The sequence below is a fragment of the Macrosteles quadrilineatus genome, unplaced genomic scaffold, assembly GCF_028750875.1.
Source record: "Macrosteles quadrilineatus isolate MER2022 unplaced genomic scaffold, UCM_ALF_1.0 Scaffold_2__2_contigs__length_208266976, whole genome shotgun sequence".
NCBI classification, from domain to species: domain Eukaryota; kingdom Metazoa; phylum Arthropoda; class Insecta; order Hemiptera; family Cicadellidae; genus Macrosteles; species Macrosteles quadrilineatus.
This window is the reverse complement of record NW_026542595.1, coordinates 179,379,781-179,402,128: the sequence shown is the minus strand read 5'-3', so window position 1 is coordinate 179,402,128 and position 22,348 is coordinate 179,379,781. Positions and strand designations below refer to the sequence as shown.

Sequence of the window (22,348 nt, the reverse complement as noted above, 5' to 3'; positions counted from 1 at the left end):
TTTATGGGTCTATGACCTAATTCTGTGATTTCCTTCTTGTAAGTTGTAAGTTAATTAGTTGTATGGATGTGCAAGTAAGTATTATGTTTAAGGGATTTCACACCTTCTGGTGTGTTGTTAGAATGTTTGTTAAAAATTGGCAATTTGGATTGTGTTTCACACTTTGCTTTCTCTAACTTGAATTAGGCTAGTAACGTTGCTTCAGCCAATACTTCAGTTAAACCATTTATGTGTTTACCCATTAGTCTTAACACTAATACTGAAACCCTATCCAGGCTGACACTAACCGAAACCCCCGGTCTGAACACGTTCCACGCAAAACACACTTACTGTTGTCTGATAGTGGTCTTCGGACCTATCTATCACTGAAGAGACTAAATAAAGTCGAAACAACAGAGCACACCTCTATCCTTAAAGGCGGATAGTTGTATTTGTTTTGCGTTGAACGTGTTCATTACAAGATTCCAGCATTCACTGGGCGGTACGAGCGTTCGACTCATTTTTACAAACTCTGTATGATGGTGGAAGAATTTAGCAATCCACAATGTCAAGAGTGCCAACTTTTCAAAATTTCACAGAGACTAAGTCATCCAAAGGCACTGGACGTGAAAACAAACAAACATCAAAAAAGTTTCTTACTGTTCCATTTGTCACCAACGGCTGTCAGACGATAAACCGATGCACTTTTGTCTTCCTTGTGTGTGCAGTGCACGCAGTTGTCCCCGCACGGTCTTCTAGATAGTGCATCTGCATTCCTGTGCAGGGCCGTCGCGTGGCTTTTTGGCGCCCGGGGCGGGTTGTTGCCAGGCGCCCCCCCCCCCCCCCCAAAACACACAATGAGTGATGATGTCGCTATCTTTGTTTTAATCCCCAAAAACAGACACCTAAAGGGACTGAATCACCTTAGAAAAATACTAGAGTCAGGAATCAGGGATTGATTATTAGGGATAAATTACTTAAATTTTGTATGCAAATATTTTTTAATTGATGATAACCAAATCCCTATTAAGAAAATGTAAAAATGTATAAAAAGTACTATACTGTTATTACTGTTAAGTTACTATATGTTATTAATTAATACAGAGCAAATTGAAATTAATGCAATGTATGCAAAACCTCAAACCAAACCTACTCTGAATAGAATTTTTATACAGAATAAAAGAAAACCACGTTATCACATTTAGATATGAGAACCTAAACATTAAATGTTACAAACTAGAGAACCTGGCACACAAAATCGTGCGCAATTTAGACAAAGGAGAAGAAGGATTTGTATTGATTTTTTTTATTTGGCGTTATCTCGTTTCTTGGTGTTGTTGCTAAAGCTGGTGATAGTAAAAGGCCTAATTGAGTTCGCAGTTTACCTGCCGTTTTTGCAGTTTCTTTTGTGAAAGTCAGTAAAGATTCGTTTTTGATTAATTGATGATAACCTAAATAATAAGCCAAACCCGTGTAACTGCTGTACTGTCAGTTCACTTTAAAATTCACTGAACCCTAATAATGTGTTTTGCAGTGAATTTCAAAGATTTTTTGATAGATGGCAAATCTACGTACCACACCCTATCCAACGGCACCTCAAACTTGGTAAACCGATGCATAGCAGCTTCAAAACAATTATGCCAAAAATATGTCTAGCGTATTAAATATATAGATAACTCGTCAAACTAAGCTGGCAGCTCAGCTGAACGAGACTTTGCCGTCAGACCGTCACCGCCCACCACCGCGCCGTGCAGAACGCATCATACCGTGCATAGCCGAACTGTTCGTGGGAAATTGTTATCTTTATCACTGTTGCTGTCAAAACGTGTCATTTGTAGGTTAAATTTAAATTAATTTAACTGTCATAACCTAACCAAACTTGCTGATAATGAAAATTTCGAATGAAGGTTTAATAACAAAAATAGTTCTGTTCATAAAATAAAATTATAAATATCTCAAAATCAATTAAATAATTTTTTAATTATAAAATTAAACTATCATAACCTAACCAAACCAACCATACTTGCTGATAATGACAAAATCGAGTCAAAAAGTTAATGCCTCCGGTAGGTTACGAACCGGCTACCTCTGTTAACCCGGTGCGCTATCCACTACACCGAGACTGTTCACCGGTTGTTCACCACTCCGACTGTTCACCGTATCGTTGCGGTAATGGTGTTCGCTCGAGCACGAGCAGTGGTGGAACAGGTGGGCGGTGGCGGTCGGTCGGCAAGGGTTAATCTGAGCTGAGAATGCCGTAGGAGAAAGGAGTGATTGGGGTAGAGGGGTGGCTCCCAAGGTCAACGGTCGGCCGGTCGGGCGAAATATAAATAGAATACGGCAGCTACGTGTACAGAGCAACACCGCGAACCGTGACATTGTAATATTAAGATAATTAAGACATTGCAATATAAAGATAATTAATTTGGGACAGAGCCTTCAAATCAACAGTGGAGTTGATTGTTTAGGCTATTATTACTAAATTTAATTCAATATTATATTGATATTTAATTTGAAAAACATTGCAAATTATAAAGTGATTGGTACCTATCAAATAATATTTATTTGTTCAATAAAGGCATACAACGTAATATTCAACATTCAGTTACACACACAAATAATAGAACTAGTATTTGTGGTTATACATAACTTTCCAAAATACGTTATGTGCATCTAACTTTTTTTTAATTTGTTGCATTACTTTTGCCGCGGCGCCCCCCTGACCGCGGCGCCCAGGGCGGTCGCCCTGGTCGCCCCACCCACGCGACGGCCCTGTTCCTGTGGCTCGGTCCCGCACGATGGATTGATTCAAAGTCATACTCCTGTAACCTGTAACCTTTCTATCCATCTTGCAACCTGTCCTTCAGGAGACTTAAATCTTAGCAACCACATCAGTGCGGCATGGTCCATTCTCAAGAGAAACCTTCCATACAGATACTTATGAAAGTGTTCTATGGAGGTTCTGGGCCCCTATTGATGTAGTCCGTTGACATGGATCTATTGTCTATCACTGGTGCGCTCGTAGAAACCGGTGTTGACAAACAATCCTTTGAGACGGTGCCTGGCTATTGTTGCGCGGGGCTCCTGACTTGTAACAATATCAACAGGTAGGGGAAGGTATTGGGGGAATGGAATCCCCCAAGTAAACAGTGATGCCAACATGCGTTTGTGAAAATTACCGTGGGCCTGTCAGACCGGGGTTTCGGTAATAGTGTTAAAACCAAGTAGCAGTTATATCTTGTTACTATGATTTTTTTATGATTTGGCTATTTACTGACTTTATTATGTACACATTTTGAAAGAAACTTAACTCTCATTTATGTTTTTGTGTATCAAATACTTGCACACCTATGGATGTTGTGTGAACGTACGTAAGCTCGTGGAGACAAAGTATCATTACTAGGATTTGTGGTTTTGCTGGTGCTGTTTGGTCAGAGAAGGCTCCGATTTCTAATTTGTATTACAACAAATCGGGTTTTAGGAAGTGTAAAAAATGTATGACCTGTTGTTTTTACCATGTTTGTTGTTTTGAGATTTTGTTTTCTATGTTGCTGTTACATTATATTACATTTTTATGTACTACTTAGCTATTTATTTTTTACAATTTGTACAGTAGGCTCTCGAAAACTGGACTAAAAAGATGGAGAGCTGATTTCCCAAAGCCAGTCCCAAGAGAGTAGCATAGTAATGAAGCCAGTAGAATCTATGGCCCTTTTTGGCACCTTTTTTTGTTAACGAGGTCTATTGTAACATCTGTTATTTAATGACCAATAAAGATTTATGACTTAATGTACATGTTAAAAACTCTGATATATTAACTTGAGATATAGTCCAGTTAGTACTTTAATACACGTTGTAGATACAAAATCCTCATTATAACTCCCGGGGACATTTCCACTTCCCAGTATTAATACTAGGGGTACAATGCAGTTGTCTGCTTGCAATATTGAGCGGGGAGAACATATTTATCCAATACTCAATAAGTCAATGCTACATCTGGTTCACACAAATGAGATGTCTGCTTGTAGTATGCAAAGTCAATGTGTGTATGACCCCCAGTCTATGTGAGATGAATCCTTGCAGTATCCAAAGTAATCGATTAAATTAGCTTAGGGAAAGCCCTATAGTCCGATTTGAACCATTTAGGATTTATACCTTCCCATGCTTGGATGACTGCTAAATCGTGTGGATTGCTTCAGTCATTCAGGAAGAGTATTTGTAAAACAAAAGCAGGAGTGTAGTAAAGGAGCTTTGCTCGCTCCGCTCAATAACCCACACCTTTTATAACATTATGTAATGTGTAATACTAGAATCAACGTGTCTTTGCAATGAGGAAAATAGCTTGGCACAAAAGTTCCAAGTATTATCTTAAAGATTTTTTATCATAACATTTCCTTGATTGGTCCTGATTAATGAGAGTCTACTGTATAAAAAATAAACTGACTAACAGACTATTTCTCTACATATCAATAAATGTGTGTCATTTAGTTTTATCACTTTAAAAAAACTATCTATCGGTAAATTCTCATTCATTTAAATGTAAACTGTATAGTTATTTTAATAAATTTTTATTCCCACCGACTAATCGACCCCAACATTTGATCAAGTCAAACATAGTAAAACCATAGACTAACCAACACAAGGTAAAACTCATTGAAATTCATTTTACAAGCCATTGCCAATAAAAATTTTATTCACTAATACATGTAAAATTATTGTTGTTGAGTTAAATAATTCATAGGAAACCATTGGAGGCAGTATACAATTTATTTGCTGCGAAGAAAGGAAATTTTTCCTGTACCTTATAAACCAATTATCAAGCATAATAATAGTTTTAATTAGTTAATTTGATAATTAATTTGTAATGAATAATGATTATTTTTTTAGATTTAAATTTAGTTTAATGCATAATAAAATTATCAATCCCCTTTGATTTTAGCCAAAAATTAAAATCACATGTTGGCTGTAGGATACTTTATTGATTGCTGCCTTATATATATTTTACTTTTATTGTTAAGTGCATACATACATTAGTTAGTTGTACTTAATTGTGTAATATTTTAGTTGATCTCAGTATGTATAGTTTATCGTATATCACAGATCGTTTAGCCTCATCTCGGACCATACATTTAGTGTCGTTCCTTTAAACTAAGTAAATCATTTCTCTCTCTTTTTAAAGTTCCTTGTTACGAATAAATCAATTTCTTATTACTAGTATATCGATGTTATTGGGTTAGCTAAATGTTTACTGTTATTATAAATGGTTTGTAATTATGTTGATTGATGTATTTAAAGTTTTATCTAATAAAATACAGTTTGTCATCAAAGTCTGAATGTATTGTTTCCTGATGGTATTTTAAACGGAGAGGAATGAGGTGGCCTTCATCAGGACTATTCAACACCACAATTATCAAGGAAAGCTGGGTACAGTAATGTAGCCTACCATTAACAAGCTACCAGGCTTTTCTCAGGATAAACCATTTGACTATTAAGTGAGCAGTATATCCACTGTTCCACTCAGCTGCCCAGAATTTTGCATCGGTTTTAAGTTAGTATTTGGTTTATAGAAGAAAAATTCCATTGACATTTTAAAATTAATAGCAAGTGTACTTTTGTATTCCTTTTACCTTGTGTCAAACTAACATTGGCTTAACAGCAAAAAATACAGTTCTTCGCAAGATGTTTATTTAAACATCTCGCTGTTAATGTTTGCATAGGTGATCCAACTATTGAAACTTACGTAGCCCCAATTGTCAATTCTTGAGCAACTGAAATATTTTTTTGTAAGTTTTGCCAACATTATGGTGTAAGTAAAACACTATAAAACAACAACTACTGTAGTATCTGGGTTTAGGTAGATGGTGAGTCAAAACAGAAGCTAAGTCAACTTTACGCAGGTAAGTGATGTAATTTTACTCACATTAGAAATAAATTGTATCTAGGCTATTTCAAATATGTCTAGATGATAAGCTTCCACGGTCACTGTAGATTGTCAAATCTTGGTCTTCGGGTGTTGACCGCGTCGTTGAATAACTTAAACTAGAGGCCGACGTTTCGGATGCGTAGCAGCTATCCATCTTCGGGGCGAACTACTATTCAACTGAAGTTCGCCCCGAAGATGGATAGCTGCTACGCATCCGAAACGTCGGCCTCTAGTTTAAGTTATTCAACGACGCGGTCAACACCCGAAGACCAAGATTTGACTATTTCAAATATGATTTAATTTAATTCATTTTTAATATTACTTTAATTTTTATCTTAACTTTTTAACTTGAATTTTTCATATTGTTAATAAGGTAAATATAACTAGGAGTACGCCCCGAAGTCGCGTATGAGAATGAACAAAGACAATTCCATGTACATATAATCTGTCTTTGGCCTTGGCCCCTCACCCTGCCCCTACAACGCGGCTCGCCGCAAGTTTATAGGTCTAGGTAGGGTTACACTGTTATTTTCACATAATAACTCAACAATTTCTGGAATAATAATGTATTTACAAAAATACTGGTAGGGGGTAACCAATTATCTACCAAAAAGTATTGCAATTGATTGAAAAATAAATATTTACATGTTTATTCTACAGGCTACGTTTCTTCATTAGTAAGACGGTCGACAAAGGGGTGGGTAAAAGTAAAAGTCTACTATTGTTTCCTAGCTTGCTAAAAGTTAAGTTTTAGCAGATTTAGCGTTGACCATTGACTATTGGATACTCTTTGACTATATTAATACAACTTCAGTTTTCCATAGTCAATGGTTTTAGGTAGTTATTTTCATTTAGTGGTTTTTCTCAAATAAAAATGCGTCGTTGGCTTTATCTATTTGTCTCTAGTAAAACAACAAAATTGTAGGTCTTAAAACGTAAACAAATAAAAATAAGAAGAAGGTAGCTGTTAATGTTAATCTTATGGGACAAAATTAAAAAAAAATTTAAGATTTTATAGTAGCCTAATTACGGAACAAATATTTTTCAACAACCAATGGTCGCAAGATATTGTGGTATAGAATCTTTGCGCAAAACATCAAGTTATAAATTTAGCCATTCTCAAGTTTTCGGACAACAGAAAGATGCATCTCGCACCAGTATGAGAATTCACCTCGTTCATTCAATTAATACTACCATTGACAATTGGATACAGAAGTTTGTTGTATTAATAGTCAAAGATACTACCTAATCTGCTTGAAAACCTAAACAAGGCAAGAGAGAAAAATAGATAAAGAGGTTTTATAGGTGTCCTCTTTACTGTGGCTGGCCGAAGGTTCAGCCCTACTCACACACATGCGGGACTTACACACACAGACACAAGTGATTAGGATAGACCATTGAGTGTGTGTAGGTCCCTTGCCGGTAGTTCTCCACTCTCTCTCTCTCTCTGAACAATCGGAATCAGAATATAAGCTTAAGGCCTACCGCACACGAGAGACTTTTTGTCGGCCGACTGTTGGCCATCTGTCTGGCTGGAGTCGGGTGAACAATCGAAAAGTCGTCAAGACTGTTTGGTCGTTGACTATGGGTGCGCACACAACACGACTGTTTAGTCGTCTTTCGAGTGTCAAAAGGATGTATATGACAGAAACTGCTGTCATATGTGCGTTACTGATAAGATTTCGTGCAAGAAAACTTAAGAGAAAATACTGGGTGCATCCAATTTATAGTCCGAGAACCTTAAAAGGCCAGATTGACTTCTAAACTCGGATTTGAGAAAATATCCGGACAAATGTTTCATGTACTCATGAATGAGTGTTGATTTTTTGACCAATTGTTAATACCCCGGCTTCAAATACCTCATCCCATAACTTTTAGGGAATAAGCTGTAACCGTAGGTCTCATGGCGAGACCTGGTCCCGTGACCGTTTACCTTTTCGTTTCATGTCCCCAGAGGCCAAAAACACCATCCGTTCAAATTCACACACACAGATATATTATGTTTGTCTTTTAGCACAATAACTCGCAAAAAAATTATCCGATTTTGATGAAATTTGGTACAAACGAGTAAACCTACATCTATTTTATTCTAAGGAGTTCGCAAACCAGCATGATCGGACTATGGGAACGGGGGTTTATGGGGGGTTTTATCGGGTAAAAATGGGGGTTTCCATTTTTTTACGATAAAAACAAAAGATTCCGCAATTTCTTTGGAAAACATTTTGCAGAGCTTGAAAAACAAATAATATAGCATGCTAATTGTTATCATAATGGTTACCTACAGGGAAATTCCAAAATATTTAAAGTTAAAATTGTCATGTCATTTATATGTAGAACAAGTAAACTGTTGTAGTTTGCTTGTTTATGGATGTATTTTGATGAAACTTGGCAAATCTATTTATTTTATACTCAGCTATTAATGTTTGTCTAAAACACACCCTGAATACCCTACCTGTAGCAGCAAACCTAAGTACCTACTCGTTTATCCTAATTTTATTGAAATAGATTAAATAAAAATTAAATCAGGCAAATGGGAATTCACTTAGTCTGCAGGTTTGCTGCAGCGGGGGTATTTTTTTATTATGACCAAATACTCTTTCAAAGTCTTTTTATAAAGAGGGGACCGTGCCTCAACTTCATCGATAAGTTTATAAACTTTCTCGTCCCTCAAAACACTTGCACTGGTGGTTGTCGAAGCCATAATAATAACAATAACACACAAATAATAATACTTATCATAATAACAATAATAATACACATGATAACAACGCACTCGACTGTCAGACAGACAGACTTTTTAGTCGTCAGTGTGCGCGTTCAAACTTATCTCCGTGCCTTTATCAATAAGACACGACAGTTGAGTCGGGGAGCAGTCGGGTACGTCCACAATGCACGCTGGTAAAGGCCAAGTCACACCGAGCTCGCTCCCGCGGCGGGAGCGAACTTTGAAAAATCGCTCACCATGTTATCAAATGTGCCAAGTCACACCGCACTACCGCGCGCCCGCGGGCGTGCGGTAGTGTCCGCCACGTCCGCCTGCTGAGCGATTTTTTGAGACTACCGCGGCGGGAGTTTTGTCTAGCGCATGCGCAAAGGGGCATTTCGAATGCCCAAGCTATTTAAAGTTTAAAAGTAATACAGTTTAATACAGATTTAAATTAAATTTAACTTGTTTCTTTTGTTTGATTATGTAGTCTATGTTGTTTTTATTATCTTCGTAATTATGTTTATCACCAGAAAAAAATCATTTTTGTTTACCATGCAAAAATAATGTTTACGGTGGAAAATTAATGTTCCACATAAACATTTTTATATTGCCACGTAAACAATTTTTTTTATCGTTTCATCAATTTTTTCGATTTGCAACAACCAAAACTTTACAATCAATGTAAACTTGAACTTTCAATAGAAGGCTTAGCAAAAAAATACATTAGTGTTAAAATGGTCATATGTTTTTATTTAAAAAGTAAATAGTCTTTGTAGTGTAGCGAAAAATAACGTTCAAAAGCTGAAAGTGGAAAATTTATACACAACCATATTTAAAATGCTTCGAACACAAGGTCTAAATTAAATAAAAAAAAAATAGTTATTCACTTTTTAAAGTAGCCCTACACTAACAAATTAATAAACATTCAATTGCTTCTTAAACACTTTACTTAAAACCTGCAAATTTACATGGCATACTAAACAGGTAAGATGAGTTTCTTATGTAAAACGAATTGTAATGAACTCATCTCAAAACTCCCGCCGCGGGCGCGAACTTTTGGTGTGACATGGCTCGAGGAAAAACATCCGCGCGCGGTACTCCCGCGGCGGGAGCGGCAGATGTCGGTGTGACATGGCCTTAGGCAGGAAGTCAGATTCAGATTTTCGGCGCCGAGTGTCTGACTCCGATGGGGTGGCCATAATGCAAGCAGGTTAAAGCCGTACCTGTCTGTTTTGAGACCTATTTAAGGGATACTTACATATTTTCCCGTAACTTCTTGCAGACGACAACAGTTTTTTTTAATGTTCGGAATGAGCTTGAACGCCTTTTATTGAATCCTCTTAACAATTGAGTACAAGCTCGCAAAAAACTAGGGAAAATATCACAAAACTTGAATTAGCGTGTCCCACTGAGGTAAATAAATTTATTTCCGTGAGTTAAATTGTTTATTTTGTAAAAATGTAATATTATAAACAATTTAATTAAATCAGCAGATAAATTTGAGGTAAAATGTTACTATATATATTTTTTTAATTATGCACTTTGATGCGCTTATTATTTAATTATTAATTTGCTGGAACGTGTTGAACTATTGATGGCAATTGGTCGATATCCATGGTTAATATAATGAAACACTTATACACTCAATACATAAACTAAAATTAACAGTCCGATATAGGCAGGTTGTCTGAAACCAGAATGAACAATTCATTCCGGTAAAAATCTGAGTCAGACTACCGCGCGCAGAAAATCGGCGCGCAGGTGCACTATGGCCGCTTACGTTTACTAGCATGGGATGATAAGCGCGCCGAGTCGGACTCTATGGGTACGTCCACAATGCACGCTGGTATAAGCAGGAAGTCAGATTCAGATTTTCGGCGCCGAGTGCCTGACTCCGGTGGGGTGGCCATAATGCAAGCAGGTTGTAAGCTGTAGGGACCTGTCTGTGTTGAGACCTATTTAAGGGATACATACATATATTCTTGCAACTTCTTGCAGACGACAACAGGGGTTTTCAATATTTCAGATTGAGCTTGCACACCTTTTATTTAATCCTCATAAAAATCGAGCACAAGCTCGCCAAAACTGGGGAAAATATCACAAAACATTGAATTTGCATATCCCGCTGAGGTAAATCAATTTATTTGAGTAAGTTAAATGGTTTATTTTGTAAAAATGCAATATTAAAAACAATTTAACTAAACCAGCAGATATATTTAACGTACAATGTTGCCATATACAAAAAAAAATCACTTTAATGTGCTTATATTGCTATTTGCTGGAATGTGTTGAACTTTTGATAGCAATTGGTCGATATCCATGGTTAATGTAATGAAACACGTATACACTTAATACAAAAACAAAAATCAACAGTCCGATAAAGCAGGTTGTCTGAAACCAGAATGAACAATTCATTCCGGTAAAAATCGGAGTCAGACTGCCTGCGCGCAGAAAATCGGCGCGCAGGTGCACTATGGCCGCTTACGTTTCCTAGCATGGGACGATAAGCGCGCCGAGTCTGACTTAATCGGCGCCGACAGTCTGACTCAGAAAACCAGCGTGCATTGTGGACGTACCCGTCGGCGGGAAAATCGGTCAGCACCAAACTGCCCCGACTGTCTTGCTGCGGTCGGCCCGTGTGCGCGCTCAGATTTACCACTATGGGGCCGACTTTGACTCCCGACTACGACTAAATAGTCGGCCGACAAAAAGTCTCTCGTGTGCGGTAGGCCTAAAGTTAAGGTTAATTTTAAAGTCTGGTTCCTTCTTAGGAAACATTACAAATTAAAGCAAGAACAAATTAGATTTGTTTAAAGTCAAGTAATTCACCTTTTAATTTAATTGGGAAAATAGTTTTTCATGATTTGATTGTAGGCTCTTGGGAATTATATAACTAAAAAACATGGCAACTATATAATTTCTCACTTTAATTTAATTTTGTTTCAAATTAAACTATTATAGGCCTACATTGTTCTTTATTTTAATTTCAGACAGTATGAAGACGATCTATGACACCTACCTTTTTGCCCTTGTCGTTCTAACTTTGATCTCAGGTAAAGTTATAGTGTTGCATGACTTCTTAAAAGTTAAAGAAAATAATGTGTTGTTTAAAGCAGAATGCTCAAAAATATTTAAAATATTCAATTTGTTTCTAACTTGTGCCATTGAGAATTTCAATGGTTATTACAACTGCTTTGTATTGTATCATACCATTGACTATACACAGAATTCTAATAATAATAATAATTCTAATAATTCTAATTCAGACCATAATAATATTATAAATGATGTGAAAGTTTGTGTGGTTGTTTGTTTGAAGTTCGATCACGAAATAACTACTGGTCGGATTGGGTTGAAATTTGGTATAAAGATAGCTTACATTCCAACATTCCTGTTTAACATATAGACATATTCTTATCTCAAAAATCCTTTCGGGCTCCACCCCAGTGGCTCTGGAGTTTCCCATGTTAACCTTATGAGTATTCATATTTAAAAGAAATAAAGAATTTTGTCAGTTGTTTGTTGTGTCTCGCGAAATTTGGTACATACGTGTAGAATTTCATGGAATAGGTTTATACACCATCAATTTCGTGATGCGTTCAAACGGCTCAGCCCCAGTAGCTCTGGAGTTTCCGGGGACGCGGAATACTATCCCCCGGAAAACTACCCCTCCCCAGGTGAAACGTGACGTCACAAAATCTGCCAACTAACCAATTTTGGATGCTGTGTCCGCGACTGGAATACTAACCCCCCTAGACAAATCATGCTATGTAATTTTAATTCGAGTAATTCCGTTGGATAATAGAAAAGTCATGTGGTGAATATAAAACAGAATTTCGAATTGTTACAGCAAGTTTGGTTGGTTAGGTTAGAACTGTTTGACACGAGTAGGCCTACTTATATTTCAATGGAATTAAAGAATCTTAACAGCTGTTTACACTAAACAATTTGATACTGTGATGTTCAATAGCATTAAAAAGTTAATACTCGTAGGTTCACCAACAGAGTGCAGCACTATTAATTGTTTAAATTTATGACAACAGCTAATTTGTACCAAGCAGAAACAAAAAGCTGTGATACATGGATAATGGATGGATTTTTTACAGTTAGGTTTGACTAGTCAATACTAAAATTAATAAAAGTCTATCTACATACAGCAGATCTAGGGACACATAATAATTGTTCTCTTCAGCATTCTCAAGCTGCTTGCCATTATTTTCAAGGAACCAAAATTGTCTCTTCCGCATCTTGACCCCGTTACAAGGCACGGGTATAGCGGCTAGTTCCTTTTCAATATGAATAACCATAAGGATAACATGGGAAATTCCAGAGCCACTGGGGCGGAGCCCAAAATAATTTTTGAGATAAGGATGATAGGCTAAAATCATAGACTAACCAACACAAGTAGACTTCCCATCTCATTGTAAATTTTGAAGCTCGTTTTTCGTGTCTAGTTCATGTCCGGAGACACTGGTGGCTTATAGTGTCCATGAAATTTTGTTTCTATTATTTTAGAACTAATTTCATTGTTTGTGCTTTATTGTTTGGTTATATAACAAGAGGATGGATTATTGTTTATGATTATATCGTTTTATTTGGTTGTTTTAAATGACTGAAATAATAAGAAACAAATTGTAAACAAAACACGATATCTACAGTGCACCGGACAGAACTAACAAAAAAATTGGCTTCAGCTGTTCCATAAGGATGGGAAATCTACTGAGGGAAAAGAGGGAGTATGTTTTATCTATGCTTAATAGTCAAAGCTTATATTTAGAATTTATTGATCATCGTAAAAATTTGGGGAAAAATTTCAAAATTTATTTACAAAATAAGGTGTGCTATTTAATAGGATTACTATGTGTTTTAGTGATCTTCATATCACTGGCAAATGGACAAGATCAAGACTCAGTAGACTCAGGCTCTGTGGATGTTCCTGACGATTCGGAATCACAACCTATAACACTAGACTACATTTATACCCAGGGTAAAAATTCATAAAATGAATACTTAAATAAAGTGCAATATACTGGTTTTTAATTATTTAATTCCATAACCCACGTTTGGATAGGCTCAAGATAAAAATAGTCATGAAGATAGGGCCGTTGGTGGACACAGTTGTCTCCAAGATTATGAAGAGATTCAAGAGATTGATTGTACCATTGAGTAATAAATACAATAGGTAACGTAAAAAACTATGCTCATGAACGTCAAAAACTATGCTCATGAAAACCTCGAAGATGAAAAAAGAGTGAGTACACAATGATTTTGATCTTACTAATGATACTTTTTAACCTTTGATAGAAAAAATCAAGGGTTTTAACCATTTCACCGTTCCCTCATAACATATTGTGAATACAGTATTTCCATTGGCTAGAAAACACCCAAGTAAAAAATAAACATACTTCTCTAAGGTCTAGGTATAGCCTACATTTCCCAGTGTTTAATGCACAGTACCTAACTTTAATGTATGTTGCATCACACTCTCAGACATGTCTTGATACAAGAATGATTATTCGTAATATCAACTAGCCATTATTTTTAACGCCCCCGTTACAGCAGATCTGCAAACTCTGGTTCCTTCCTTTTTAATTTTTAACAAAACCCAAAATATTTTAAGGAACTTGGTACCATATTTTTTCCTTGGCTAAATTAAACTAACTTTGGCATTTTACGGAACGAGAACACGAGATATTATCGCGGAAGCGGAAGAAGTCTGCGAAGTTTGTGCGATATCACATGAGCCCGGCAGTTGATTGATTACGATGTCGCTGCGATCACGGTTGTATTCATGACGTCACTTTACATTCCCGTATCGTGCAATCCACTTGCACATAATTAAATATGCGTTCTCGATTGTTGTTGGCACTTGATTGTGATGATTGCACCGATTGCACTTGACTTATGATGGACATAACCAGTTTAGATTATGGTTAGTATTATTCAGCAAATATAATATGGTTATAACACGTGAAAACTACAAAAAAAATTCTTATTGGCTTAGTTTTAAACTATCCTTGAATTTTTATACTGTAATTCTTGAATTTTGTTACTCCAAAAACCAGACCAGCTGATTATTGATTTGAATTGTACAACCCGTATCCAGAAAACACTGTATGATTTTAATTTTTTTTATATTTAAATTAACTATTGTTTTGTTTGCTCCTGTTAGGTAAGGTCAACAGTTTCATATAGGATAAAATATTACATAATAAACAATTCCTAGTGATCTGAATAACAATAAAAAAAACAAGTTTGAGAGGCAACGCCATTTTTTGGTCCGTTACCTTACAAAAACGTACCCTAAATTATTTGACTTAAAACTAGGTAAACATTACCTAACCTGTCCAATGGTCAAGCCAATAACATTATCAACATCAATATAGTCATTGAATAGTCATTGAATAGTCATTTATTCAGTCTTTAAACAATACATTATTGTAATTGACATCGTCATTATTATTGTAAAGATATAAGATGCAATACTTATAATTAATAAAATTTGACATGAAAATTCCAAAATATAGGCTGCCCTTAGTTTAACATTTAACAGGTTTAAAATAATCAAAAACAAAAATAATTTACTAGATAGTCGAGAGCAAAGATCAATGAAAAATACCAAAACTTACAACTTGAATCACAAAACGCCAAATAGGAAAAAATTGGCGGGAGTCGAGATTGAGGTTATGCGATCAGCTGGAGGGCGGGTGATCACTGATCAGCTGGTACATACAGCGGCAGGGAGGCTGCTGTATTGATCAGCACGAGACCAAGCCCCAAGTCCCAGTCAGTCAGTGTGTAGTGCGGCTCGCGTTAACACCCTATATTATCCGTCTCGCGGTTATCCGTACTTCCGGTCATGTAGTGAGCGAGTGTACACCCGACTCCTGCTGGATAGATGTGAGTAAAATGTCTTGTAAATTATAAGACGGAAAGAGTGGAGATGAGAAGTTATAAGCAGCACCGCCCCAGAAAAGCGTGCTTAAACACATGTCGGGGAGTTGTGCGAGAGATTTGTGGCAAATCGTCTACTATCGGTTCTAAAATTAATCAAATGTTTTAGAATATTACAGATGATTTAGGGATAATCAATCAAATTTCTTAAGGTTCCGCAATGAGTTGTGATAAATTCATTGATATTGAAATGGTCCAGTAAAACAATCAGAAACATTGTATCATAGTTAGGGTACACTTCTGTTTGAGGGTGTTCGCGTCCAACAAATTAATTCGAAAATTTTGGTTTTCATTAGATTAGGTACTAAATTAGAAATTGAAATGTGTGGTTGGTAACTATTTCTGACGACAAATGCAGCGTAATTTACATGCGAGATAAAATTGTGTAGGGATTTATTACAAAATGTTTTGTTTTGCTGTAATTTCTTCACTATAATAGAAGTGTTTTATATGGAAGGTTCCTGCTATCACTAAAGATTCTTTTTGAACTTAAGATGCATTGGAGATAGATAGCTTAATCAAATCGTCAAATGAATGTTTTGACGAGTCTTGGTCTAGTATACCTATTTCAAAAACTATTTTTTACAAAATAACACTAACAAATTATGAAAACTGAGATGAAGTATAAGATCTGCTAAACGCTAACTTAGAGTCGAAGAAAGTTGTAATTGGGTGAGTGTAGGTAATAACAACTTGAGAACTAAGATTGTCATAATATCACGTTGTCCACATTTTTTAGACTGTGTTGTATTTAATTTTATTAAAATTGCAAGTAAAACCCAAATAAAATTAAATCTAGAGAGTAAAAATGCTACTTTAGACCCGAAACGCATGCATTAGAAACTGTTATTTGCTGCAGTATGACGAAAAATCCTTTTAGCAAATTTCCCATATAGGGAATAAGCTATTGGCTATTACCGTAGGTCTCATGGTAAGACCTGGACCCGGGGTAGATTTACTTTTCGGTTTTGAGGTCCCCAGATCCAATTTTGAAGAAATTTGGTATAAACGTGTAAACCTACATTTATTCGAACGATTTCGCGAACCAGCATGATCGGATTATGAGAACAGAGGTTTATGGGGCGTTTTGGGGTAAACATTGATTTTTACTATTTTCACCCTATAAACATAAGATTTTGCAGTTTCTTTCCAAACCATTTTGTAGAGCTCAAAAAACATATAATTTAGAATACTAGGAGCATTGTTGTACTGTATGTCTAACGGTTACGGAAAAAATCCCAAAAAAGTGTAAATTTAAAATTACCATGTTATTCTTATAGAGAATAAATAAACTGTTGTAGCTTGCTTGTCTATGGACATATTTTTAATGAAGTTTTGTTTACTTTATACTAAGCTATCAATATTTCAATAATCACCCCCCACCCCCCATTTTCTTCCCTGTAGCAGCAAATCTAAATACTCATCAAAATTAATGATATTTAAATAGAAAATAAATCTGACAATTTTAAGGGAATAATTTAGTGGTATTCCAGCCAGGTAGATGGAAATTCGCTTAGTCTGCAGGTTTGCTGCGGCGGGGGTATTTATAGTCCGTAGGGAGTAATAATCAACTATTGTTAAGCAATCGCAAGTATTGAACTTATTAATCGATTGATTTAATAGGTTCGCTCATCGTTGCGTTCGTCTAGTCAATAGTTTGATACATCGATAGTAGCCTTAAACTACAGTACTACTTCTAATAATCACTTACGAAATCAGCTGATTAATAATGCATTAGCAAAATTGAAAACATGGTGGAAATCGATTTTCGTTTTCTAAATAGTCTGTTAAATAATGTTGCAAAATGGCGAAAAATATAGTTCAACCACCTGAGCTCAGTTTCACTGAGGCAATAGTGATGAAATACTATTGAAGAGTTGTGTCTGAACTCTTTAACGGGACTTAAAATACTTCAATGAAACCCCGTTAGATTTTACAGCAATTCAAAATAATATTGTAAGTATTCCAATTAGCTGCTTGGTGACTCTTATCATATTCATATGGGACGCCACTTATGTGCGCATTTTAACCCAAATATGAGTGAATGATGAGTGTGAAAATGGAGTGTGATGCCTTGTGTAGCTTTTTGACTGACTAAGGCCAGCTTTTTAAATAGTCAGGACCATTATTGAAAACATAATGATCAAGAACAGCTGGATTCAGTTTCGAACTTTAAAAAAGCTACGCACTTTTCTCAGGATCGAACCAGCGACCTTTGGATTACTATGTTAGACAGAGTTTTCAATACAAATGAAGTAGATCCTTTAGAGCTTCCTGGAGAACTATGGAGTAAACTACCTATCATACGCCATATAACCATTGAGTATTGGATATACGTAGAAGTAGACATCCCATCTATATGGCTCGATCAGCTGTCGACAATTTTTATAAAAAAGAACATAGTTATGTGAGACAGTGCCAGTCAGAGAATGCGTTAGTGTCTAAAATCAAAATGTCATTTTCTACCATATTCTTTTGTTTCTGACCAAGTTGATAAGTAATCAAGTTAAGTAAGTAATTAAGTTAAGTAACAAGTTATAGCCATAGGCAAATAGTAGGCTATTTAATACTTAAGTCTATGCTAACACAAGAGCGTAAGTTTCCCGCAAGAGCTACGTGGTGCATATCCCTAAATAATTTGTTTCAAGACTTAAATAGTCAACAATTCAATCAATAATTGTACTTGATTATTGTAACGAATTGTTAACCATACTGTACAAACCTACCACATTGGTTTTACCTTGTATATTCGATGATAAATCAATCAATCATGTACCTATATTTAATCTAACACAGTATTTAACTTATTAAAAATCTAAAACATGAAGTTATTCCTCATCTGCAGGATGGTAATGTAAATAGGAGAGGTAGAAAGAAGAAACAGCTGCTCAACATTGCAATATTTAGTAGAGTACAAATTATAAATCACATCTGTCTTGGGACGAGGAAGGAAGATCAGTCAGTGTCGAGACGAGTTGGAGTTTGAAACTGATAAAAATGGCGGAAACACAACTTTGATGGGTGACATATCGTGTACAAGAAACCAATATTGATCCAATAGTGATCTACGTCCTTTTATCAGTATACATTTATTATTTATGAACCTAAGTCTTAAGTGAAGAATGGGGATTATGTCGATCTCCACCTTAGCAATTACTGAATTTCATTACAACAACGAAAACAGCTGATTAAGTTTCGTGTATCTTTGTTTGAATTAATTTACTGTTCTCAGCATGGTACTATTTGAAAGATTTTTTTGCCACACTATACTGTTTTTAATCACGAATATTATGAATATTATAACAGAACTGTGTATGAATGATAAACATAAACAAATGACGTAACTGGTCCGAATCCTACTAATAACATTAACATTTTTGGCTTAGATAGTTCCATTTGACCATAACACCCGATGAGTTTTCTTTGGATGTATAAAAACTCTAAAAGCCAAGCAAGTATAAGTTTTGAATTAACACAAAAATAAAGATTTTAAACATATTGTTTCTACATTACACTATATTTATCAATGGTGGTTTTGGTTGATCTAAAAATTTAAAAATCAAGCTGTAAACATTTATCATTTGAAGTAAAGTTTGTCCTGTTGGAAAGTAGGGTTGCAATATCGTATCTAAAAGCTATAAAATGTGTTACAATGCCTCGGACACGCCCCTGGGTTGTAAGAGGCTACCTTTGTTGTCCCCCATATCCTCCCTGCTAAGTTGATTGGTAAACATTCTAAAAGTTGTTTAACTAACTTATTTGTTTATTTTCCACCGACTCTTAAAATTAAACACATACAAATTGTAGCGTGTAGATTATAGACTTTTTCATCACTGATTTTAAAACCATAAAGTGTCTGAAATACGAAAAAAAATCTTTGATAAAACACCCAAATATTGACAATATCAACGTGAATGATTTTATTTACAGTAAATTACCAATTTGTAAAATTACAAGGAACATTCATACAATAATTAGATTGAAATAGAAATGGTAAAGCCTACAAACTGTTATTGGCAATACCCGCAATACATAAACGAGTTGAAAATGCAGATAGGCTCTCCAAGGCGCTTATCTAGAGCACCCTTGAATTACCAGCTGTTTAAATCCATTCAAGATCGGAAAAGAGTTTCTTTTAACGCAAATCTAAAATTAGCTCAATAGATTTCACAAAAAATATAAAAACTATTTTGATTTGTTTGTTATTATTGTAGGTTTTTTTGTTGTTTATTTTTATAATGCTGTTTGGTCAAAAATTAATTTCCAAAATGTGATGGTAAATTTTTTGTTTTAAGTTTTTCTTTTTCTAAGTTTATTGTATTTTTTTAATCAATAGTTTTTGAGTTATTTAAGAAACAACATTTTAAATGGCCGTATTTTCGTTATATGAATTTAACATTTTTCATATTTTTTTTAGCTTTATCTAGTTGTCATAAATGTTTGTGTAGTGTTTCAATTTAGCCCTGGCAAATTAGTCCAAAAAATTGGGGGAAAGCTGGGAATCATTTTAATCTGCTCTGGAGATCCTAAATAAGCTAAAAATGAGTTTGCGACGGATTCTGAAATGAGCTAAGGATATGGGAGGCAAAAACTAGACCGATTTTGCTCATTTTTTTTAGTTTTTCACTTATAACCAAGAAACAGTGCATCCCACAAAAAAGTGAAAAGAACATTAAATTCCGCGTAGAATGACGTTAAAATCATTAAAATCGGTCAGGCGTTCTACTACGACAGGTCGTCAAAGTTCAGTAATTTTAACATTCTCCTTGTCATCCTATTCTAGATGATTACAGCGTGTTCTGCCAGATGGCAGTGTATGCTATAGTTTTCGGTTAAAATCGCTGAATTTTTGAAGATTTGTTATAGCAGAACGACTGAACCCGGAACCGATTTTAAAGATTTTATCCTCATTCGACGCAGAATTTCATGTTCTTAAGAATAGTATGTAAACACCTTTTTGTGGGATGCACTTTTTTTGCTTTATAAGCTAAATACCCCCGCCGCAGCAAACCTGCAGACTTAGCGAATTTCCATTTGCCTGATTGGATTTAAACTAAAATGCCTCCTTAAAAATATCACATTTATTACCTATCTGAACAGAATTAGTTTAATGAGTACTTAGGTTTGCTGCAACAGGGAGGGTAAAAAATTTTTTTTTTTTATGTAAAATGTTAAAAGGTACTGTGGTTTAGTAAGAAATTAATGTATTTTCAAAATTTGATCAAAATATGTTCATAAACAAACAAACTACAACAGTTGACTTATTCTCCATAAGAATAACATGGGAATTTTAAAATTACTATTTTTTTTTTATTTTTTCCGTAACAATTAGGCGCATAATAACGCTTCAATATACTAAATTATTTTATTTTTAAGCTCTACAATTTGGTTTGAAAAGAAATTGTGAAATTTTGTGTTTTTAGGGTCAAAATGGGAAAAACCTATTTTTACCCCATAAAACCCCCCATAAACCCCCGTTCCCATAGTCCGATCATTCTGGTTCGCGAACTCATTCAAGTTTATCCCGCCTTACACCTTCAAACCAAATTTTATCAAAATCGGACAAAAATTACTCAAGTTATCGTGCGGATGGACACACACACACACATATATATATATATATATAAATTTGAACGAATGGTGTTTTTGGCCTCTGGGGACATCAAAATGAAAAAGTAAATCGGTCCCGGGCCTAGGTCTTACCATGAGACCTACGTTAATAGCTACAGTACTCCTATAGGGAAATTCGCTAAAACAAAAAAATGGGCAAAATCGGCCTAGTTCTTTGCCTTCTATACACTTAGCTCACTGCAGAATCCGTCGCAAACTCATTTTTAACTTATTTAGGATCTCCAGAGCAAATTAAAACGATTTCCAGCATTCCCCCAATTTTTAGGAGCTACAAGTCTAATTTGTCTTGGCTAATTCCGTATGTTTAAATACCTTAGAAAAAATTATTAAGTGAAAAATCAAAATGGCGACTGTGTGAGTAACTAAGGACTTCCGGACAATTTAAATATATTTTTTGATATGTTTCTTACTCAGGAACAATGTCCTAAAATATCGGTATATAGAGAGTTTCGAAACAGCCTGTATAATGTAGGAAATGGATAAAGGTATAAAGATGAATGGATCAATCTCTATGGATAAAGGCTGCAAAAACATTGACCATATTTATCATTTAAGAAAATAAATAAACTGATTGGCATACATGAGATATGGTGTAATGTGATAAACATTTTACAATAACTTTTTACTGTTAATAGAAACCAATCAGTAAAATAACATAAGCTTAAATAATAAGTTTGTAAAACCTGCATTTAGACTGGCAAGACTTCATTTTCTAAATGTGTTATTCAAAGGCAAGAATAAAACTAGGAATTTCATATCAAATTAATCTATAACAGTCAGTATGTTAAAAATGGTAAAAGAATTACTTTAATCAACATTTTCATCTTATTGTAATTTAGCAGAATGCTTGAGTATGATGGTATTGGTAAAGGTTTTGGGGAAAAAAACCTTAACCCACTATATCCTTTAAAAAAATAATATTTTTTTTAATTGAACTTCTCCCTAATAATTAGAAACAAATTAGGTTACTTAACTTACCAAAAATTAAATTCCACCTTTAATACCACACTTATTTACGACTTAGGTAAGGGATTTTCTAACAGATTATTTTTTCAATAAAACATCCAATGTTGATTTAGATTCAAAGTGGGGAGGGAAGTAAACAAATGGGAAACAGTCACGCCAAATTAAATCATTAGTGATGGGTCATAAGC

At 35.1% G+C, this 22,348-nt stretch overlaps 1 protein-coding gene and 1 long non-coding RNA gene across 2 annotated transcripts in view; both read left to right on the top strand.

The window, feature by feature from the left end:
- Positions 1 to 5,805: 5,805 nt before the first annotated feature.
- LOC128987617 (uncharacterized) lies at positions 5,806 to 13,644 on the top strand. The gene is made up of 3 exons (XR_008490255.1): positions 5,806 to 5,876; positions 11,600 to 11,662; positions 13,480 to 13,644. It is a non-coding gene; the product is annotated as an uncharacterized LOC128987617 (long non-coding RNA).
- A 1,761-nt stretch (positions 13,645 to 15,405) lies between these two features.
- Positions 15,406 to 22,348, top strand: part of LOC128987610 (protein PALS1-like) — a 166,961-nt gene continuing 160,018 nt past the window's right edge. The window contains exon 1 of the mRNA XM_054408554.1: positions 15,406 to 15,509. The gene's annotated coding sequence lies outside the window, so the exon portion shown is untranslated. The remainder of the gene's footprint in view (positions 15,510 to 22,348) is intronic.